Source organism: Lissotriton helveticus, chromosome 4_1 (genome assembly GCF_964261635.1).
Source record: "Lissotriton helveticus chromosome 4_1, aLisHel1.1, whole genome shotgun sequence".
NCBI lineage: Eukaryota > Metazoa > Chordata > Amphibia > Caudata > Salamandridae > Lissotriton > Lissotriton helveticus.
In genome coordinates, this window is record NC_136063.1 from 347,925,305 (window position 1) to 347,950,710 (window position 25,406).

Sequence of the window (25,406 nt, forward strand, 5' to 3'; positions counted from 1 at the left end):
AGATGTGGTACTGTCCCACGTGCGCAAAATGACTGTTCTGCAGCACAGCCTGAGGAGCTGTACTGTCTCACGTGCATTAATTACTGTACTGTAGCATAGACTGAGAGGCTATACTGTCCCACGTGCGCAAAATGACTGTTCTGCAGCACAGCCTGAGGAGCTGTACTGTCTCACGTGCATTAATTACTGTACTGTAGCATAGACTGAGAGGCTATACTGTCCCACGTGCATTAATTACTGAACTGCAGCATAGACTGGTGGGCTGTGCTGTCTCACGTGCATTAATTACTGTACTGCAGCATAGACTGAGAGGCTATACTGTCCCACGTGCATTAATTACTGAACTGCAGCATAGACTGAGAGGCTATACTGTCCCACATGTATTAATTACTGTACTGCAGCATAGACTGGTGGGCTGTTCTGTCCCACGGGCATTAATTACTGTACTGCAGCATAGACTGAGAGGTTGTACTGCCCCACATGCATTCATTACTGTACTGCAGCATAGACTGAGGAGCTGTACTGTTCCACGTGCATTAATTACTGTAGTGCAGCATACACTGAGAGGTTGTACTGTCCCACGTGCATTAATTACTGTACTGCAGCATAGACTGAGAGGTTGTACTGTCCCACGTGCATTAATTACTGTACTGCAGCATAGACTGAGGAGTTGTACTGTCTCACGTGCATTAACAGCATAGACTGAGGGGCTGTACTGCCCCATGTGCATTAATGACTGTACTGCAGTATAGACTGAGAGGATGTACTGTCCCACGTGCATTAATTACTGTACTGCAGTATAGACTAAGAGGATGTACTGTCCCACGTGCATTAATTACTGTACACATAGACAGAGGGGCTGTACTGTCCCACGTGTATTAATGACTGTACTGCAGTATTGACTGAGAGGGTGTACTGTCCCACGTGCATTAATTACTGTAGTGCAGCATACACTGAGAGGTTGTACTGTCCCACGTGCATTAATTACTGTACTGCAGCATAGACTGATGGGCTGTACTGTCCCACGTGCATTAATTACTGTACTGCAGCATAGACTGATGGGCTGTGCTGTCCCACGTGCATTAATTACTGTACTGCAGCATAGACTGAGAGGCTGTACTGTCCCACGTGCATTAATTACTGTACTGCAGCATAGACTGATGGGCTGTGCTGTCCCACGTGCATTAATTACTGTACTGCAGCATAGATTGAGAGGTTGTACTGTCCCACGTGCGCAAAATGACTGTTCTGCGGCAAAGCCTGAGGAGCTGTACTGTCTCACGTGCATTAATTACTGTACTGCAGCATAGATTGAGAGGTTGTACTGTCCCACGTGCATTAATTACTGTACTGCAGCATAGACTGATGGGCTGTACTGTCCCACGTGCATTAATTACTGTACTGCAGCATAGACTGATGGGCTGTGCTGTCCCACGTGCATTAATTACTGTACTGCAGCATAGATTGAGAGGTTGTACTGTCCCACGTGCGCAAAATGACTGTTCTGCGGCAAAGCCTGAGGAGCTGTACTGTCTCACGTGCATTAATTACTGTACTGCATCATAGACTGAGAGGATATACTGTCCCACGTGCATTAATTACTGTACTGCAGCATAGACTGATGGGCTGTACTGTCCCACGTGCATTAATTACTGTACTATAGTATAGACCTAGAGGGTGTACTGTCTCACGTGCATTAATTACTGTACTGCAGCATACACTGAGAGGTTGTACTGTCCCACGTGCATTAATTACTGTACTGCAGCATAGACTGAGGAGCTGTACTGTCTCACGTGCATTAATTACTGTACTGCAGCATAGACTGAGAGGTTGTACTGCCCCATGTGCATTAATTACTGTAGTTCAGCATACACTGAGAGGTTGTACTGTCCCACGTGCATTAATTACTGTACTGCAGCATAGACTGAGGAGCTGTACTGTCTCACGTGCATTAATTACTGTACTGCAGCATAGACTGAGAGGCTGTACTGTCTCACATGCATTAATTACTGTACTGCAGCATAGACTGAGGGGCTGTACTGCCCCATGTGTATTAATGACTGTACACATAGACTGTGGGGCTGTACTGTCCCATGCGCATTAATGACTGTACTGCAGCATAGACTGAGAGGCTGTACTGTCCCACGTGCATTAATGACTGTATTGCAGCATATGCTGAGAGGCTGTACTGTCCCAGGTGCATTATTACTGTACTGTAGCACAAACTGAAAGAGAGGCTGTATTGTTGCTTAAGCATTACTGTACTGTAGGGCAGACTGAGGCTGCACTATTGCACATGCATCAATTACTGTATTGTAACACGGGCTGAATGAGCCGCTGGACTGTCGCACGAGTATTAATGACTTTACTGCAGCATAGACTGAGAGGCTGTACTGTCCCACGTGCATTAATGACTGTACTGCAGCATAGACTGAGGGGCTGTACTGCCCCACGTGCAATAATGACTGTACTGCAGCATAGACTGTGGGGCAGTACTGTCCCCTGCGCATTAATGACTGTACTGCAGCATAGACTGAGAGGCTGTACTGTCCCACGTGCTTTAATGACTGTACTACAGCATAGACTGAGGGGCTGTACTGTCCCACGTGCTTTAATGACTGTACTACAGCATAGACTGAGGGGCTGTACTGTCCCATGTGCATTAATGACTGTACTACAGCATAGACTGAGGGGCTGTACTCTCTCACGTGCATTAATGATTTTACTGCAGCATAGACTGAGGGGCTGTACTGTCCCACATGCAGTGATGACTGTACTGCAGCATAGACTGAGAGGCTGTACTGTCTCACGTGCTTTAATGACTGTACTACAGCATAGACTGAGGGGCTGTACTGTCCCATGTGCATTAATGACTGTACTACAGCATAGACTGAGGGGCTGTACTGTCCCAAGTGCATTAATGATTTTACTGCAGCATAGACTGAGGGGCTGTACTGTCCCACATGCATTAATGACTGTACTGCAGCATAGACTGAGAGGCTGTACTGTCCCACGTGCTTTAATGACTGTACTGCAGCATAGACTGAGAGGCTGTACTGTCGCACGTGCTTTAATGACTGTACTGCAGCATAGACTGAGAGGCTGTACTGTCCCACGTGCATTAATTACTGTACTGCAGCATAGACTGATGGGCTGTGCTGTCCCACGTGCATTAATTACTGTACTGCAGCATAGATTGAGAGGTTGTACTGTCCCACGTGCGCAAAATGACTGTTCTGCGGCAAAGCCTGAGGAGCTGTACTGTCTCACGTGCATTAATTACTGTACTGCATCATAGACTGAGAGGATATACTGTCCCACGTGCATTAATTACTGTACTGCAGCATAGACTGATGGGCTGTACTGTCCCACGTGCATTAATTACTGTACTATAGTATAGACCTAGAGGGTGTACTGTCTCACGTGCATTAATTACTGTACTGCAGCATACACTGAGAGGTTGTACTGTCCCACGTGCATTAATTACTGTACTGCAGCATAGACTGAGGAGCTGTACTGTCTCACGTGCATTAATTACTGTACTGCAGCATAGACTGAGAGGTTGTACTGCCCCATGTGCATTAATTACTGTAGTTCAGCATACACTGAGAGGTTGTACTGTCCCACGTGCATTAATTACTGTACTGCAGCATAGACTGAGGAGCTGTACTGTCTCACGTGCATTGATTACTGTACTGCAGCATAGACTGAGGCGCTGTACTGTCTCACGTGCATTAATTACTGTACTGCAGCATAGACTGAGAGGCTGTACTGTCTCACATGCATTAATTACTGTACTGCAGCATAGACTGAGGGGCTGTACTGCCCCATGTGTATTAATGACTGTACACATAGACTGTGGGGCTGTACTGTCCCATGCGCATTAATGACTGTACTGCAGCATAGACTGAGAGGCTGTACTGTCCCACGTGCATTAATGACTGTATTGCAGCATATGCTGAGAGGCTGTACTGTCCCAGGTGCATTATTACTGTACTGTAGCACAAACTGAAAGAGAGGCTGTATTGTTGCTTAAGCATTACTGTACTGTAGGGCAGACTGAGGCTGCACTATTGCACATGCATCAATTACTGTATTGTAACACGGGCTGAATGAGCCGCTGGACTGTCGCACGAGTATTAATGACTTTACTGCAGCATAGACTGAGAGGCTGTACTGTCCCACGTGCATTAATGACTGTACTGCAGCATAGACTGAGGGGCTGTACTGCCCCACGTGCAATAATGACTGTACTGCAGCATAGACTGTGGGGCAGTACTGTCCCCTGCGCATTAATGACTGTACTGCAGCATAGACTGAGAGGCTGTACTGTCCCACGTGCTTTAATGACTGTACTACAGCATAGACTGAGGGGCTGTACTGTCCCACGTGCTTTAATGACTGTACTACAGCATAGACTGAGGGGCTGTACTGTCCCATGTGCATTAATGACTGTACTACAGCATAGACTGAGGGGCTGTACTCTCTCACGTGCATTAATGATTTTACTGCAGCATAGACTGAGGGGCTGTACTGTCCCACATGCAGTGATGACTGTACTGCAGCATAGACTGAGAGGCTGTACTGTCTCACGTGCTTTAATGACTGTACTACAGCATAGACTGAGGGGCTGTACTGTCCCATGTGCATTAATGACTGTACTACAGCATAGACTGAGGGGCTGTACTGTCCCAAGTGCATTAATGATTTTACTGCAGCATAGACTGAGGGGCTGTACTGTCCCACATGCATTAATGACTGTACTGCAGCATAGACTGAGAGGCTGTACTGTCCCACGTGCTTTAATGACTGTACTGCAGCATAGACTGAGAGGCTGTACTGTCGCACGTGCTTTAATGACTGTACTGCAGCATAGACTGAGGGGCTGTACTGTCCCACATGCTTTAATGACTGTACTGCAGCATAGACTGAGAGGCTGTACTGTCGCACGTGCTTTAATGACTGTACTGCAGCATAGACTGAGGGGCTGTACTGTCCCACATGCTTTAATGACTGTACTGCAGCATAGACTGAGAGGCTGTACTGTCGCACGTGCTTTAATGACTGTACTGCAGCATAGACTGAGAGGCTGTACTGTCGCACGTGCTTTAATGACTGTACTGCAGCATAGACTGAGAGGCTGTACTGTCCCACATGCATTAATGACTGTACTGCAGCATAGACTGAGAGGCTGTACTGTCCCACGTGCTTTAATGACTGTACTACAGCATAGACTGAGGGGCTGTACTGTCCCATGTGCATTAATGACTGTACTACAGCATAGACTGAGGGGCTGTACTCTCTCACGTGCATTAATGATTTTACTGCAGCATAGACTGAGAGGCTGTACTGTCTCACGTGCTTTAATGACTGTACTACAGCATAGACTGAGGGGCTGTACTGTCCCATGTGCATTAATGACTGTACTACAGCATAGACTGAGGGGCTGTACTGTCCCAAGTGCATTAATGATTTTACTGCAGCATAGACTGAGGAGCTGTACTGTTCCACGTGCATTAATGACTTTACTGCAGCATAGACTGAGAGGCTGAACTGTTCCACATGCATTAATTACTGTACTGCGGCATAGACTGAGGGGCTGTACTTTCCATGTGCATTAACTACTGTACTGCAGCATAGACTGAGAGGCTGTACTGTCCCACGTGCATTAATGACTGTACTGCAGCATAGACAGAGAGGCTGAACTGTCCCACGTGCATTAATGACTGTACTGCAGCATAGACAGAGAGGCTGTATTGTCGCATAAGCATTACTGTACTGTAGCATAGACTGAAACTGTACTATTGCACATGCATCAATTACCGTACTGTAGCACAGACTGAATGAGAGGCTGTACTGCAGCACAATCATTAATTACTGTACCGTAGCACAGACTGCATGAGATGCTACACAGTTGCATGTGCATTCATTACTGTACTGTAGCACAGACTGAATGGCAGGCTCTACTATTGCACGTGCATCAATTACAGTACTGTACCAGAGACATGATGAGAGACTGTACTGTGTCACATGCACTAATTACTGTACTGTAGCACAGAATGAATGAGAGGTTGTACAGTCGCACGTGCATCAACTGAATTATGTAAGTGGGAAACTATCTGATGAAGTGCTAAAGAAAATAAAACCCAATGGTTTAATGAGAACAGGAAAAGCGAAATTGGAAGTGGTGTGTAACCTGGCAAGTAAATGCACATTTTAAAATGGACAATGAGGATTCGTCTTTCCTATTATTATTTTGAGGAATTTGGTTTAATCTTAAAATATAGTCCTTAGGGTTGTTTTATTCATACGGGTCACTCTTAAAAGCGCACATTCCGTGAGCACCTCACGCAACGGCACCATCCAGAAATGGCAGCGTTTCAAAATCGAGTTTTTTTCCTATATTTGTATTTTTTCCAAGTTCCACGTGCATGGCTTTCACATGAAATTCTGCTATATGCTTTTATATATCTGAGTCCGGGGTCCTGCCACTAAAACAACCCAGACCTTGATGGTACTGTCCAATATCCTGTATACAATTAGTGAGAATGTATTAATTTTAACAACATCCGCCTCCAGTACACTGGCGTAGATTCAAGCCGGGAAGATAATTGGTCTTTTCACTCCAGAGATTTCAATACTTTATTATGTAGGAAATGAAAGGCAGCAGGGGCAACTTTAATGCTACAAGACGTCATTAAAATTCTTCCCATCTCATCCCTGACAATGCACACAACAGTTGTGTTGATGTGCGTCTAAAAAATTGTGTGACCCTTTCAGAATATTTGCATTGCATGGCCCTACAACATTAAAGCTTCTGTTTCACCATCAAATCACCTCTCCTTCAAGGTTTATTCAGTCGGAAAATAGCATTGATGGTACTTGAAACACTGAAGAGTACAATTGCAACCATCTCCTGAGCGGTTAGAGATTAGCAAGACCTCGTAGGTCATTATTTTAAGACAGTTTTTACTGTATTTTTTCAAACAAAACAAACGGAGGCCCACCTCTGTATCAGATTTGCACCATAGGTAATCTTGCAGCAGTTTCAGAACAACGAGGCATACACCGGATGTACACTATTAGGACACTGAGGGCATGCACGCAACGTTTTGTTATTTACATGTCTTGCTGTAGCTGAAGCCAACCTTTATTCGTAGGTTCTAGAGAGATTTTGAACTAATCAATGACATGTTGTGAAGTACTTGATTCACCAACTATTGCAGCAGCCGAGGGACAGTATTACCATTATATCCCGTGCATATGAAGCACTGACATCAAATTGTAAAATAAGCTTAAATAACCTGGTTGACCGCTGTTGCAAACTACACAATGATAACAGGCTGAACCCCACACCTTTCAATGATATTTTTAACTTTTACCAGACCAATTATTTTTAAGGGTAACATGCCTTATGTTGTAATGAAGAGAGTGCTATATTAACCAAAATGCGGACTCCTACGGAACACATTTACTTGGGCAAAGTTCATACTTTGCATTCTTCATCCACCTTTGAAAGCCAAGTTCACCACACTGTCTACTCATGTTGAGTGCTTGTGGAATGAGCGATCTTAGGGTACTTAGTCTTGCTGATTGTCTGGCTAAAGCGGTTTTCGCATCGGTATGCATGGATTTCCATAGGAAGTCTCTATCATTTATGCCAGATTCTAAATCTGGTAACTCACTGCTATGACGTAACAACAACTGATAAGAAAAACTCATTACACACACTTGCAACATCATAAAGGCCTTCCCGGCCAGACTGATAGGGCTCTCTGAGTGTTTGTCAACAGTGTTGCTTGTCAACTTTGCCCGAAACCAAAAAGTGAAGCGGCGGGAGCGGGGGGGAGAATGCCAGCTAAGGTCATCTTTTCACATTTGGGACAGGGAGAAGCGGTAATAGTATGCATGGCTCCCCACTATGCTTTGCCTCAGCTTGGCAGTTGTAAGCAGGGGCAGATGATTTGGGGGTGGGGGGGCATACATAATATTATGAATGGATAACAGTGAGTTACTAGGATGTTGTTACCCTCGAGGTTCTGAGCGACATTGTAGAAAACACTAGCTTTGCTAGCATCTATTTGGTGTCACTTAGAAGCCCTCAGTGAAAAACATCCCTGTAACTCGCAGCTACCTATCCATAATTCTGTATATGAATTGTCCATGCATGGTTAAATGTACTTCTTTCAATCCAGAAAGCTAGTTTTATTTCCTGGATAATGAAGTTTACACTATTCAAATAATAATGATGATTGGTCTGTAGATTTTTTTAAGGCCTTGTTCCAAGTATTACATGACATTGGGCAGTCTACAGGGACACTCCGCTTGACGTATATGCAATTGTAAATAAAATGCTGACAATTGGGCATATTTTGCCTTACATTGAGAAATGTCAACCACTAATGTTTCACTAATTCATCTTAATCACATGAGAAATCTTCTTCCCAAATTGATTTCCTCCATCCGTGATCTTTGGTCACTGGAACGTTCATCAGTGGCATTCATGCAATCCCATATTCTATTTTAACAGGCAGTTCACAGTAGTGAAAAAAATAATAAGTAAAGCAACATAGTGTAAGAGTAGAAGAATCCTGTAACTGTTCCTGGTAAGATCAGTGTATATGATAGTTTGATGAATTGTAGAAGTTTACAATGTAATGACAGATAGAATAGTCAGTAACTGTGCCTTTTAATCAAGAAAGTTTAAGACCCATACAAATGTTACTGAGTTACTACACTGAAAGTTTAGGGCCAATACTAGTATTTAGTAAACTTCTTAAGCTACGTGTCAAAGTTTTCCCACCTTGTGAGGGACATAAGCAAGGGATAAAAGAAAAGGGGTAGTAAGTTATTTTATTCATTCAGAATCACAGACAAGAGAGGTCTTTAAACAACAAAGATGAGGCTGGGAAGTAATGTAAGGAGCTGATCTAGACTCCCATGGTATATCCATGAGATGTTTGTCTCACTTTTTACCTGCGCAACTTCTTATCAGCACATACTCATTTAATTAACTGTGATGAGTATGGTCAACATTTTTGCTCGTAAGTGTCAATTGTTTCAATAACATTGTTCTATATGTTCAGCACCACAAAATCAAAAGAACACATCACCACCACCACAACAAACCACAAAACAAATGTGTGCGAACATTCTTGCCACACATTGCCACTCCCAAAAACCTCCTTTAATAATGTCGTAGTGAAAGGTGTTTGCATTTTGGACTCCCTTAACTTAACACCAAGTATATTGGATAGCAACAGTTAAAATGTTATGTGATCCCCATGCTTGGTATCAAACAAAAGCATAAGCCAGGTGTTAGACCTGTCATTCTTAGGGTGTTCTTCCCCTAACCTGTTGCCTGCTTACAGTCTCTTTGTGCTGATTCCTTTTGTTGGCCACTTTACCTCTGCTGACCAGTGATAAAGTGCATGTGCTTCTCTCCTAAACATAGTAACATTGGTGTATACAAAATTGGCATATTTAATTTACTTATAAGTCCCTTTTTAAAATGGTATATAATATACCTAGGGCCAGTAAATTAAATGCTACTAGCGGGACTGCAGCACTGGTTGTGCTTCCCACACTAGTAGCCTTTCAAATCTGTCTCAGGCCTAACCTGCAGGGCCTGTGTGTGCAGTTTACGGCCACTTTGACTTAGCATTTAAACCCCTTTTCCAGGCCTTAACCTCCCCTCTTATTACACATAGGTCACCTATAAGGTAGACCCTAGGTAGCCCACAGGGCAGGGTGCTGTGTAAGTAAAAGATAGAAATATACTTTTAGGTTTGTATATCCTGGTAGTGACAGATACCCAAATTAATTTTTCACTGCTGTAAGGTCTACTCCTCTCACAGGTTAACATTGGGAATTCCTTAATGCACTTTTTAGTTGTAATTCCTCATTAGAAAAGGATCAGCTTTGTCATGTTTTATATCTTTGGCATGGTAATGATAAATCCTCTTTACTGGTAAAGTTGGATTTACATTACTATTTTAGACACAGCACTTTTAAAAAATGCTGCAGCAACAAAAGATGGGCGGAATGCTAAATGAATCCAACATTCACCCCCAGTCAATAGATCTAGGCATACCCATCCTACTTAGGGCAATATGGGGTAAATACATCATTCTCCTGGAATGTTCCCTTGAGGAGCATGGTCAAGACTGATTTGCATATGGCTGGGTCCAAACTAGGGTGGCATGAGCAAAACAACAATGGATTTAACTAAGATCTCTTGACTGGGGGTGAATGTTTGATTTATTCAGCATTCTGTCCATCATTTTTTGCTGCAGCGATTATTTTCCCTACGTGGGAGGGTTATGCCCAGACGTGGGTCCCTTTCTCACTGTGCCACTTGATTCAAAATAGCCATGCTGACGAAGAAGAAAAGCTAAATTGGAAGTGGTGTGTAACCTGGCAAGTAAATGCACATTTTAAAATGGACAATGAGGATTCATCTTTCCTATTATTATTTTGAGGAATTTGGTTTAAGCTTAAAATGTAGTTCTTTGGGTTGTTTTATTCATACGGGTAACTCTTAAAAGCGCACATTCCGTAAGCACCTCACGCAACGGCACCATCCAGAAATGACAGCGTTTCAAAATCGAGTTTTTTTCCCATATTTGTATTTTTTCCAAGTTCCACGTGCATGGCTTTTTTACATGAAATTCTGCTATATGCTTCTATATATCTGAGTACGGGCTCCTGCCACTAAAAGAACTCAGACCTTGATGGTACTGTCCAATATCCTGTATACAATTAGTGAGAATGTATTAATTTTAACAACATCCGAAACTGATCTCAGGATGCTTTTTTCCAGTCCAGGAAGGACCTTTCTTGGCAGTTTGGGCTGGACTGTTCCCATAGGGAGCAGGGTTAAGACTGATTTGTATTTGCCAAACTGGGTTGGCGTAGTGAGCAAAAGAACAATGAACTTAACCCAGATCTCTTGTCTGGGAGTGAATGCTTGATTTATTCAGCATTCCGTTCATCATTTGTTGCTGCAGCAACTTTTATAAAGTGGAACTTTTTTTACTCTTACTGCTCTGTTTGCCTGCAGCCTGACTCCTATAAACATCTAGGGTGGGTGACTGCTTCACTTTTTGCATTCCTTCTAGACAGCCACAAACACTGAAAGGTTAGGTATGTTTGAGTACTTATCTGCATTCTGCTGGCTCTTCCTGGGCAGGAAGAGAAGGAGGAGATGACACTTATATGTGAATAGGCAGGGTTCTGTCCCCACACAAAGGCTTATTATCCCCTACTAATATTCTGCAATCAGGCAGCCAGACATAGCACTAATTCTATCTAAATTGGACTACTGTAATGCCCTGTACATTAACAATCAACAAAAACTATTGACCAAATTGTAAACACTGCAAAAACGCTGCAGCATGTCTTTTATTTGGACTACCAAACATCAGTCAGCAACTTTTGCACTTAGAGAGCTACACTGGTTACCCATGAAAAATGAATAGCTTTCAAGGCTCTGTGTATTGCCTTTAAGACACTTCACAACACAGGACCAGAGTATCTAATACAAACTTCTCTTGGTATATCCCTACCAGACATTTAAGCTTGGTGCCGGCAAAGAATGTTATAGTTCCCAAATTTAGGAACTCCCACTGAGGACTTAAAAGCTTTGTTGTTTGCACAATAAGTCAGTGGAACTGTCTCCCTCTCAAAGTGAAGGAAATGAACAATCTTTTACAGTTGAAGAAAGCTATTAAAACATGGCTCTTTAATCAAAATAATTGTGTTTATTATGTTAGGTTTGTTAGCAAAAATTACAGTTCTCACTGGTTTCTTTAAAAAGGCTGAGCCAGGATACACTCTGGTATAATAATGCTTGATAAGAATAGATGATATAACAGGACTGGGAAGAAATGGCCTGTGTGCACTTCAGAGACCCTGCTCTGAAGTCACCCCCACCTCAAAGGCACAGCGAGGTGTAAGTACTGGGTCACATTGGGGCAGTAAGTTGTTATAGATGGCACACATAACATGAGTGTCAAAAACTACAATTAAAATTATTGTTGACGATTCAACCCCTTTAGCACAATTATGTAGATCAGTGCCATCATAAGGACATAATAAAGGTAGGAGACACCAAGGAATTGGGAGAAAGAGACCCACAACTGTAGATGTGTCAAACGCAGCTTCAACAAACTGTATTAAATAAGCACCTAATTATGCCATAATTCCTTATAGGCACGGATGATACTTGTGCCCCATCTGAGCACCAAAAATGAATTTCTGGTTCAATAAGTATTTAAACACCCAACAGTTCAAGGAATAGTGGCCTGCATGCAATATCAGCTTTTATCTGCGTTCTCTGAGCATAAATAAACCATATACATGAGACTTTGCAAACTGATGGAAGAGAGTCAAATTATAGTCATCTCTCCTTGTGAGAAGAAAAGCTTAGAATAAAATATCACTAATAACACAATAAATCATAAAGAAAGTAATTGAAATACAAATCTCCCATCATATACAATCATGTCAAGTCAAAATAACTTTGCGGCATATTATCAAAGACCGGTGTCAAAATTATAGCCATTTTATCGGCAGGAAACGGTTGATAAAACGGCGATAATGGGCTTGATAATACGCCCTTGTTAATTCCCATAGAAGCCCATGTTCTGATGTTAACATGGGCTTCTATGGGAATTACCAAGGGCGTATTATCAAGCCCATTATCGCCGTTTTATCGACAGTTTCCTGCCGATAAAACGGCGATGATTTTAACACCGGTCCTTGATAATATGCCCCTTTATTCGGTCATAATAAATAGACCATAAAAGCTAATAAAACAGTGCATAATACAATAAAAACAATATTAAAAACAGCATCTCCTGATGGAAGATTGTGTTATATAGAAAGAAGAGTCCAAAGGAGTCAGTTCAGAATATACAGTTCTACAAAATTCAGGCATCTGTCATAAAAGGACGATAATACATAACATTTAAAACAATTCTACCCGAAGGCTGTGCAGTCATAGCCAACAAACTAAATTAAAATGGCTGCATTTGATAACACACTAAAAAGTTGTTTCTGTTTACAAAACTGGCTGTACCATTTCCTTATTTTAGCCACCAGCCTCAAGAAAAAGTACACAGTTATAGCAATCTCCTTTAATCCGGCAGATTGTAAAGAATGCAAAGCTTCCATGCAACAATGAAGGGAGTGCCTAATTAAAAATGGTTTAAGAACCGTAGTTCTAAGAGGAGCTGAAAGAATGCAGAAAACATGACATGTAAAGTGCTTTGGACTGACAAGTAATCGCATGGATGAGGCACTAAATTACATGACCAGTCATTACATTTAGGAAAGGTGATTTGTCTGTGGAAAATATTGATGTGAAACCTAAGTAGAATAAAGAGCATTAACTGCTGTGTATTGAATGCTAGCAAAGACTGCATACACCTAAACTAATCGAGCAGCAAACATTGGATGACAGAAGAGAGTGCAGACACCCTAACCCATCTCTTTTTTGTCCCAGAATGTGTAGCATGTGTCCCTCATTGTTATCTATCTGCGGGAACCAGGAACCCCTGCAGGTACAGGTTACACCAAAGTAATTAAAGTTAGCCTCATCAATAAAAGGGGTTGCCTGGAGCTAAAAAGCTGGCCTCAGCCCTGACCTGTGGCCACAGGATATTACGAATGACTTGCTGGTATTAATCTTCATATCGAGTCCCTCCATGAAACAGGCAAAGGCATTCAGAAGATGGTACAGAGCTATCGGTGTATGATCCATGATGACAGCATTGCCTGCGTACAAGAGCACAGGTGTAGGACAATTGCCTATCTGGGGCATGTCCCTGCACCTTAAGACTAATTTCCTCTCAAAATGGTTTATGTATAGGGAAAATAAAAAGAGTGCAAGCACACATCCTTGTCTAACACCTCTACTCACCCTGAATGATTCAGAGCACTCCACGCCAAACCCAAACATAACAAGAGCCTAGGAGTCGCAGTAAATTTCCCTGATGGTGTTAATGACTGCTCTCTCTATATGCAGGCCTTCGATGATACCCCCCAATTTCGAGTGGAGTACGTGATTGAACACGACAAGTCAATAAATCCCAGGTACAAAGCTCCACACTTGGCGGTTGTATATTTACACAGGAAAAGACACAGGTTAATACACTAGTCTTAATACACTGGTCTTCTATCCCCATCCTTCTTCTGACCCATACTGGATGTCTGATAGAGCGCCGCTCTCCTCTACCCAGTTTTCCTGGTGAGATAACTGGATGCTGCCCAGTACCTTCACTGTAGATCGAGGAGGGGAATGGGGCGGTAGCAGCCAGGATCCTCTTGATTGCCCTTCTTGAAGATCGGAACAATGAGTGAGATAGACCCGGAAGGACGCTTGGTGGAAATGCTCACTGCTCTACGAACATAAGCAACAAGAAGGGCCCATCATTCCAGATTGCTATTGTAAAGATCCAGAGGGACCCAATCCGGACCAGGAGCAATACTTGGATACCCTGGAACAGCAAATGAGGCACTGCCATTTTCGTATTCGCTGGAATAAACTTCCGTGAAGAAATCAGACCAGTCATGGCTGCTATGGGTAGCATTGGTATCCTTAAGAAAAGGTTGTTTGATAAAACACCAACATACCTTATGATCATTTCTAAGTGATGTTTACTGGAGCAACTCCCAGGCTTGTAATCTGAGAGTTTCTTTCCAGGCAGTAATCACTGTCTTGTATAACTTCCTGTAGCGTGCAGCCTCAACAGAAGACCTGGGCTGAGCTTGAAGCGTGTTTTGAGCAAGATGCATCACATCAATCCTTTGCCCTCCTGCTCTTCATGAGAAGCCTTAAGTGCACATGCGACTGCTTCCGAGAGGTTGGCAAATGCCTCTTTAATGCTATCTATCTCGGCCTCTGCATCCTTTTAGGTTTGCAGTAAGGCACAATTGCCTTTTAACCGTTTCAGGGTGGAAAAACTCCAAATTAATAGGAGTGCCCTTTGTCTTGTTAGCAGTGATAACAGTAAAACTCCTAGAGATACCCACCTAGACCCGCCAGTCACTGATATCATTATGAAGGCTTTGGAAAAGGTGATCACTCATGGTGAGGTTGTGTATAAGCTGTTTTCCCAACCCTGGCAGATAGAGTAATGTAAATGTAATGTAATGTGTTTTTATATAGCCCTACGGGCATCCTGGCACTCAGACAAAGATGTAACAGCTATAACTGCGGCTCAAGGTTGATGACGGATAGGCTAGCTCCTAGGAAACAGTAAGTCTTCAAGCCCTTTCTGAAGTCCAGCAGGCAGTCGGCTACCCTAAGATTCTGTGGCAGCCCGTTCCATAGTTGTCCAGCTGCCACACTAAAGGCCCTGCCACCCATTCTAGACCGTTTAAATTTGGGAACCAAAATTAGGCCGGTGTTTGCGGACCGTAGATGTCTAGGGGGCTCATACCAATTAAATTTATTCTGCAGAGGTAGTGGTCCATGTCCATGAACCGCCCTAAAAACGATGCATAGTGACTTAAAGCTAATTCGTTCTTTTATTGGTAACCAATGGAGATCCCTCAGTGCCAAAGTTGTTGAGGAGCTCCATGGTCTATTCAAAGCCACCTTAGCTGCTGCCGACTGCACCCTTTGCAGCCCTTGAATAATAAACTGAGGTGCCCCCAAATACAAGGAATTGCAGTAATCCAACCTGCTTAACACTATACTCCTCACTACCATGGCTTGAGAGTCATCGGGTAGTAACGGGAGAGTCTTTCACAGCATACGGATTAGCGCAAAGCCAACTTAAATGGTTTTATTAGCCTGCGACACCATTTGAAGATTGGCCTCCATTTGCACTCCGAGGTTTTGTACGGTATTAGCCGGGCTTAGAGAGTCTTCCTATGTCGTACAGTACTTTGGAATTTTTGCAGCTGAACAGTACATCACCTCAGTTTTCCCCCCGTTCAGTTGAAGTGAGTTAGCCCTAAGCCAGCCAGCCGTTTTCCTCATGCACTCCTGGAAAGCCTCTAGTGATATCTCCTGCTTGCCCTCAAGGGAAAAAATCAGTTGAGTATCATCCGCGTAATTTATGACGCTGATACCAAAGGACTTAATGATGGACAGCAAGGGTTTCAAATACACGTTAAATAGAATGGGACTAACTGATGATCCCTGTGGGACTCCATAATGGACGGGGGAAACTTCTGATGTAAACTGTCCTAGGGTCACCGTCTGTTGGCGATCCAGGAGGTAGGATTGAAACCATTCAAAAGGTCTTCCTCTCACTCCGTTGTTCCACAGTCTTTGCAGCAGCACGGTATGACTCACAGTATCGAAAGCCGCCGACATGTCTAGAAGGACGAGAATCGACGCGTCCCCTCTGTCGGCGCAGTCGAATATTGTCCATCACTGTGGTCAATGCCATTTCGGTACCATGCGCTGGTCGAAAACCAAACTGGAACACGTCCAACAGCTGGTTATCCTCAAGATGTTTTGATAGGGTTCTGCTAACTGTCTTTTCCAGAATCTTTATTGGAAAGGGGAGGAGAGAAATTGGCCTGAAACTGGCTGGTAGTGTGGAGTCCAGCGATGTTTTTTTTATATCAGCGGAGAAACCGTTGCTTGCTTCCATACAGCTGGAACCACACCTTCTTCCAGAGACTGATTGCAAATTTTATGAAGCTGTGGAAACAGAATTTTACCAAATTGTTTCCAAATTCTGTGGGGAACAGGGTCTAACGGGGAGCCTGAGGTGATGCTATGAGCCATGCTAGCAAAATAATTCTCCGTAAATAATTGAAACGAAGTTAGCAAAGTGTTGTCGCTTAGCTCAATTCTTGGCTCACCCAATTCAGTATCTATAGGCTGGGTGTTATGGGAAACTAAGTTCCCAACAATGTTATTAATCTTCTCCTGGAAATAACATGCAATATCATCACAAAGCTGTTGTGAGGCGGTTATCTTATTACATTAACTAGGGGGCAGAGTGATATCCTTAAAAATCTTAAAAATAGTTTTTGTGCTATTCGTAGAGTTCAGGATTGTGGTAGCATAGAAGTTAGCTTTTGCTTTAGCAATGGCTGTTTTATAATTAATTTGGATTAGCTTAAAGTGTTTTTTATCTGAATCTTCATACTGTCGTCTCCAATTCCTTTCTGCCCTTCTGCGAAGGAGACGGAGTTCCTTTAGGTCCGCATTAAACCAGGGGGCTGAGAGGTTTTCCTTATTTTTAATTTTACCCTTTGGTAGTAGGCGGTCTAGATTCCTAACCATGGTGCTACAGTACTTTTGATAGCTCTCCTCCACCGACTCAATGGAGGTCGAATGATCATGCTCTTCGACCAGAGCTTGCGCCATATTATTGTCCAATCAGGCCCACTTCCTATCTAGTCTATATGTGTTCGCAGCCCTTTCTCCTTCCTGTTGAGCACCTATACTAGTAGTGAAAAGGACCAGATAATGATCAGTCCATATTTGGGGTAGGATGTCTTGTATTGATGTTCCAGCCTCATTGGCGAATACTAAGTCTAATATATGCCCCCCTTGATGAGTGCTCTGATGTACCAACTGTTGCATATTCAAATTCGCACAGGTCTGTTGTAAGTCTCTCTGGTGTTTCCCCAAATTCCCATTCTCCCAGAGATTAAATTCCCCCAGTATAATTAATCTAGCATGAGTCAGACAAGATTCGTAAAAATGCTGATAGTGTGTAGCTTGTCCCGGAGGCCTATAACACACTACTCCTGAGAATAAATTTCCCTTAGTTCCCTGTATAGTGAATCCCAAAAGTTCGATTCCTCTAATTTCATCTAGAACTAAGGGAATACAATTCCATTTCTCCTTGAAGATCATCCCCACACCTCCACCTCTGCCCGTCACTCTGGGGTTATGCAATGATTTATAACCAGGTGGACACGCCAGGCCTAGTTCAAATGAGGAATTATCATTGGTCCAAGTTTCTGTTAAAAACATCATGTCGAGATCTAAATCTTCTACCACACAAGATATCTCAGAGTAGTGTTTAATAAGTGATCTGCAGTTAATTAGGCCACAGCTTAAATGCTTGCCGTTAACTGTTAACATATTCAGCGGCGTAATCTCCCGGTTGTCTATGGCCAGCAACTCTTCCCGAGAGTAGGGTATCCACCGTTGGTGAGATGTAGCTCCCCAAGTACTGGAATTTTGGCCAGCGTGACCGGCCCTAGGCGCGGTCAGGTTGCGGACAGGCGCAAACTGGCTTGCCTCTGGCGCGCCTCGGGCGCGCCCGCTGCGTGCGTACGCTGCGCGCGTATGCTGCGCGCGTACACTGGGCGCTTGCATTGGCTGTTTTAAATAGGCCGTCTAGAGTAGAAGACAGTGAAACTAAATCAATTCCTCAGCCTAGCCCTTTACCCACAAAAATCAGGGGACATAGACCATGCATGGAGCTATGTGTTTATTTGCAAAGCACAAATTAAATGTCATCATTAGATACTTAAAATTACTGCTGAGTGCATTTTGAGAAAAGTGGAAAGAAGGATTCCCTTCACAAGTCATCATGCAGCTCCTCCCTCGCTCGCTGCGGAGTTGCGGAGCGCTACTTGACACTACATCTAGAAATCAATAAAGTGATCGTAAGATCTTTCAGAGCTGTTCATTCAAATTATATTGTGTTGTAATATTCCTGGGCATTTTAAAAACCACCAATACAGCCAACATGTGGTTGGCGATGGTGAACCACTTTTCGGGCCTGCAATAGAAAGATATATTACATAAACATTGATGTTGGACAGATATCTAAACCCTAAGTAACTTCATCTACAGCACCAAATGACACACGTGCGACATGTTCCATAATAGCTGTATTTGCATATCAAATGTAAACATTGTTTAAAAGAAACTATTATATCACTGAAGAAATGGCATGAATTACCTTTAAGTATCATTGGTCGAATAAATTTGGTCAAAATAAAGATTTTGCCTAAATACTTATATCTCTTCCGTTCCAGCCCTTTACGGGTAGACAATTCGTATTTTAATAGACTAGATGGCATTATTAGTAGCTTCATCTGGGGTTATAAAAAAGCTTGTTGTGCTATCACCTTACTTAAACTTCCATTCAACCATGGTGGTTTGGATCTCCCAGACATTAGATCTTATTTTTGGTCTGCTTTCCTGACTCGTTTTCGTAGTTTGGCGATCCCCAATAATAGATTTTTTCCCCCATAAATTTATGCTCGGGGAGGATGTAAACATGTTCCTTTACAGATTAAACGACCCAAACTATTTTAAACGGGTGAAATTTAAGACAGCATGGGACACTATTAGTATCTGGCGCTCTCTGCTTGTTAAGTGTAAACCTTCTTTATTTCACTCTAGAACCCCTCTGTGGTCTAATTCTGGCTTTCCGGAAATATTTCACGACCCAGCTGGTTTAGTTCTATCAGATTCTGGCATAAAAACGCTGGGGGATTTGTATGACCACAGGGGTTTTATTATATTTGAAAAACTGAAGGATTGTTATAATCTTACAGAGGGGGATCGGTTTAAGTATTATCAGATCAGGGATTATTTTGTACGGAAGCTAGGTCTTACTTCTATCTTAGACTCTGACCTATGGAATTGTATCTACAGGGAAACAGATAAAGCATTGATTAGTATCGGATATAGAATTTTTAGAGGCTTTAGAAGTGACGACTCTGCAAAGTTAGCAGAGAAATGGAGCAGGAAACTTAAAATTGATGTTACACCGAATCTGATAACTTCCTCTTTAAATAGCTTAAGCCGCTCTGTCCATTCCTCTAACCTTAAGCTGCAGCTATACAAAACTATATGCCAGCTTTATTACACTCCTGACAGAATATTGAAATGGGCAACTAATAACAGCAGTAGTGATCGCACGAAGTGCCCAAAATGCGATCATAGAGCAGCCGATATTAATCACATGTTTTTTACCTGCCCACAACTAACTGAATTTTGGAACGGAGTAACTAAAGTTATATCTTTGCAGCTCGCTCGTCCAATTATATTAACATCTTTAGATGTGCTTGTTGGCATATCTGTGGGGAGTGGGCCCCAAGTTGATCTGATGAACATTTTAATTACTTGTGCTAGACTTACAATAGCAAGGGTTTGGATCCAACAAAACCCACCTATGGTCATGGAATGGTGGAGCCTCGTAAAGGAAATTTACAATATGGAATTTGCTTTAGCGTTAACCAGGGGATTGCAAACTAAATTGAAAGTGGAAAGAATTTGGGGACTAATAATGCAATAAGACTAATATTCTTTTTTCTTCTCTCTGTTATGCAATGTCTTTGATGCTTTATGATTTAATTTTTTTCTTTGCTCATGTTATTTTATGGAATGAGTTATCTCTGTATGTACTTATGAATTTTATGTTTTATACTTTGCTTATTCCTCATGATGCTAATAAAAAATATTTAAATTAAAAACAAATGTAAACATTGAACAATCGCCAATATAAAGGAAAAATCATAATTCCGTCTCCTATTTCTTTCAGCATTAAGCAAAACATATTCCAAGTTTATTAATTCCCTCATAAGTAAAAATGACCCTGGTACATTTATATTTGGACTTGGCCCATATTGTGGTGGTGATGCCAGTTATGTGTTTTCAGTGTGAGTCGCACTCTTGGAATATATAGTCAGATTGTTGATCCAGCTCCCTTTACTGCAGTGCTATGTTAAGCATCCAAAAGATTTCTTATTTATAAACAGTCCCTGGTCATTTTACCATAACAGTGTTCTGCGAAAAGTACTTTAGATAGGAAATGTTTACCTACCCACTTTCCATCTCAATTTCAATCTCACTGTCTTGGAAATTGTAATTTAGACATGAGAGGTTTTCACAGAGGCTAGCACTCTTAGTACAAGTAACACATGAATTTGCTTTCACAATACAATCACATACTGTTACCTTAAGCAATGCAGTATCCTAATAAAATGCTGTTGCTTATAAAAAAATATTTTTACAGTTTCACGCTAAATCTGTTTCCACATAAATCTTCTTCTGAATGTGTATCCAAGACCATCCATTGGGCACGCTCCTCCTAATTTGTATATTTCAAAGTCTTAATATTTGTCCAGTCTGACAAAACGCATTCCGAAGTGATCCGTAAAAATAAAATACACAATTCCCCTTTAGTCCAGCCTTTTCCAAAACAATTTCCATCAATTTATTTTCATTAAAAAATATAAACCATATACACAGTATAGATGTGCATAATAACCATTTTTTATCTACAAAAACATTTTGGAAATTGTGCAAATGATGCTTTGTGCAAGTTTTTTTCAGACAAAATAAATATTTAAGATGCTGTGCAATAATGAGCTCATTTATTAAAGTAATCTATTCAAAACAAAAAATAAATTGAAAGGAACATAAAAGCATATGTTTGCCATTAATATTGACCACCAATACAAATAGCACTTTTTTAAAGAGAGAACAGAAAAATCATTCCATTTCAAACAAAACATGTAAGGAAAAAGAAATAGAATATAGCGTAAATATCACGGTTTAGCTTTACAGTCTGTATCACTGTTTTGATTGGTTAGAGCTTTTAGCTTGAGTTTCCCTAAAGCCATGTTAAGAAATGGATCACTCGGCAACATAAAATTCAGTGCAAGATATCAACAGACACAAATGATTTTCTGGTTTAACACAAGTTATAAAATACAAGAAAAGTATAGCACTATTCAAGAAGGAGGAATCAATACAAAGGTATAGCCAGAAGGGTAGTCCACAAACCTCATAATTCCTCAATCCCATAATTCTTCACATTTCTCATAGGATAATATTTACCTGGGTGAGGTCCTTCTCGGTCCTAATAGTGCCATTTAGCCATATGTAAGTTTCAATATATGCCTTCAAAGTATTCCTCGTAATTGACAAAAAGGCATTATAGATTTACTTTGTTAACCTTTCCCATTGCCTAAGGGCTGAGAATAAAGGGAGGGTGCTGAACACTAGACAAATATTATAAAAGTTTCAAGCCAAGGGATCATAGAGGAATGCACGATGGAACTGAAATGCTTTAGTAAATAAGGAATTGCATCGCATTTTGCCAAGATGGACACCCAAAATAACAAACGTTAATGATTAATTTGATCATGGATATACCACAATTACGGTCCTTGATGAAGTATGTGCATTATGGTGAAGCTTTTGCGCTATTGTATACCATTCCTCACTCTATCAGAACACTAGACGGCCATTTAAATATGCTTAACTCAGCCCATTTAAGTCCTCAGTTGTACCTATCATAATATATTTGCACCATGTGTGAAGAAATATGATGTAGGATAAATCATTCTAACAGTCTCTCTTTCATTAGTCAGCATTGATGCTGCACTAAATATTGGAGGGCTTTCTACAGAAGATGGTTTCCGTTAAATAGAAAATAACTACATTATTATGTTGCATTTCTGTTTTGGCAAATGGTGTCCAAGTATTTTCTAAATATAATTTGCGACTAATCCAGCTGTAGTGCCAAAGGATACACTAGAAGGCCATAGTTCACAACCGGTGCATAATGACTTTGGTGAAAGACATCTAGCGCCAAAAATCACAGAAGGAGTACAAATAGTGCTCACACAATTTAAAGTTGATTTGGGCTACACTTCCTGTGCATTACATTTAAAGGTCCTAGGGAGATAAATCAAGTCTACTGTTGGCTGGATTTCCTCTGTAGTGGATTGGAGTAAATTAGTTGTGTTGAAAGATAAATAACTTCTTTGTCCTATAAGTGACACCTGCCTCTTAGATATGAGTTTGCAAAAGACTTAGATTGACCTTTTCTGACACGAGGTAAAGAAGATACAAACAATCCTTTCAAGATCTATGTTGTCTTTTCAAGATTTATTTAGGGTTATCACCAACATCATGCTAGTTTTCCTTTTAGAATCACATGCTTGTCCCACATAGCCAATTGAAATAGAGGTAACATTGAAAAGAAAAATTACATGGCTTATTATAGTACATATTCTGCTACATGCAATGGTAGGGTGGTTCCTTCATATGGGTTACATTTTTGTGCCTAAGACATTGAATCAGGACTTGGATGTCCAGTTTTGTTAATAAAAAACCGTTTTCATTTTATTGAGATTTATTACATGGAACAATTAACATTTGTAATCATATATTCATATCATTTCGATTTTGGGTGATCTTGCGTCCACCCAACACCATTTCAGAAATGGGTCCAACGACCTCCGGTTGGTGTCCCAACTGCTGAATTTTGATGCAACCACACATGGTGTGGTCGCAAGCTCCCTTTTCTGTATGGGAGCTTGGGTTACAGTCGTAAACTGGCCGCAGCAGAAGCTTCCATACAGAAAAGGGATTTCATCCCTGCACTGCATGGCAGGCACGCGTTGCAGGGATAAACAGGGGGGCACCATAGATGCCCTCTCGTCCCCCAACTGGAGGCCGCTGTGGGAAGGGGGCACTGCTTGGGGCCTCCAAAGTCGCTTTTTGACAAGGTTTCCATGTCAGTAAGCCCATCATGAAACCCTGCCAGAAACAACATCATAAAACGCAGTCCATGGGGATTACGTGATGGTTCCTACTGCCAGACAGGATCCTTGAGCCCTTCAGAAACAAGCTGGAATGTGTGGCTGGTTTCAAAACAGACAGCTTTCATTGTAGTGAAGCTGTCAGTTTTCAAACCATGATGAGGCCCTAAATATCTCAGTTCTTTACAATAACCCATATGTTTAAAGGATCCCCAGGGAAAAGGTAATGTTTCAAATAAACAGCAGCCTGGTGATTGCAGTACAATCCAACATTGTCCACAACCCCATATTTTAAAGTTTATGAAGTAACAGGAAAGATTTCGACATAGCATAATATAATGTAACTCAATGTAATATAATACACTGCAGACCCTTTAAATATCGTAAACTCCATAATCAATGTACCTGCATATGCAAAATGTTTTGCCAGGATACCAGTAAATATTCATGTAACCATGAGGAATTTTCCCCATATTGCCTCTAATTTGGACATAGTGTCATTTATTCTATATGTATAAGTAGCCATGTCAAACATTCACGGTGTCCACATTTCATATGTAGGCACCTGTAGTGTATTCTAGTGTTGTAGTATGCCAACATTCGCCTCCTCCAATGATGTGGAAGGCTATGGGTACGGTATGAGAGGTATGTAAGGTTGCTTGTGTCCTGGAGTATAACAATACTGGCAATAAAGGGAGTTGTGTGAGCCCAAAGCAGGATTCATTGTCTGCCAATCAGCTGTAATGATATCTGGATCCCTAATACTGATTTTTGGTCATAGGTGAACACAGATCATATGTGTACACTGTAACCTAGGCCTGTCTTACAGTAATCTAGTCTCTTTACACTGGGAGGGGAACACTAAGTGCTTTCCTCGTGAAGCTCTAAGGCGTCTGCTCTTACCTGAAATTGAGTGACACAAGCATGGTGGTGGCAAAATACCTGTTCATGTGTTCAGTTAAATCAGTAATGTGATTTACCCATGTCACAGGAGTGGGCCTACTGGCCCACTCCTGTCAAGCTTGTGGCTGTGAATCTAACTCAACCTTGTCTTGAATGGGTTGTATGCAGCACTTGATTCCTGTGTATGAATGCTAGGACAGCTTGTGATACTTGTGTGTTTGTGATGGGTTGTATGGGTGTGCCTGTGCAATTGTACATAACATGGAGGACTGTGGGTTTCATTTTGGAATCAAAGGGCCTGCATGGGCTTGAGAGGTGAGGAATGCAACCCCCAGACAGGACATTTGTATTGATAAAATTTCAGAGGGCCTGGGTGGGGCATGCACAGTAAAGGGAGAGCAACATAGCATCCTCTGTGAACATCAAGGGTCTCTTTGATTCTATGAATCGCTACAGGTCAGTGAAGCCTGAGCATATTGTCAGGGAGATGATGGGACTAAAAAGGCTGACACTACCAGATAACCTTTTTTGTGGCATATTTCAGTGGAGGCTACACGTGATCCACAGTTACTACCTTGGCCTGTGCAGTAGGCCATTCATAAATGGAGCCAAAACCTGCTGTGGCAGACTGTCGCCTTTATAAAGGGCAGTGCAAAGCAGAGAACACTTTAAAGGGCAAACTTCAAAGGCCATACACTCAATCACATGTGTGTCTGGAATTGAACTATAAAGGTGAGATCATGTGCCCCATACTTTGTTGAACTGCACTGTCTCATCAGGAGAAGGAAGATTGCCAACACTTGTCTCTGCTGGAACCAACAATGCAAATTTGGATAAACGGAGATTGAAGCAAAGTGGAAGGAAAAGGAGCCCGGGTGGACCTTGTGTCCACAATGGGAAGTATGAAGGGTGGCAAGAGAGAAGAGTAGTGGCAGAGCATGTGAATTATGTACTTTTTTTTTGTTCCTGTCTGCATTTCTCAGATACTTTCTTATTCCTATGACTGA

At 41.8% G+C, this 25,406-nt stretch overlaps 1 protein-coding gene across 1 annotated transcript in view; it reads left to right on the forward strand.

Moving 5' to 3' along the window:
• CSMD3 (CUB and Sushi multiple domains 3) overlaps window positions 1-25,406 on the forward strand; it is a 3,006,114-nt gene that overhangs the window by 2,488,763 nt on the left and 491,945 nt on the right. The window lies entirely within an intron of this gene.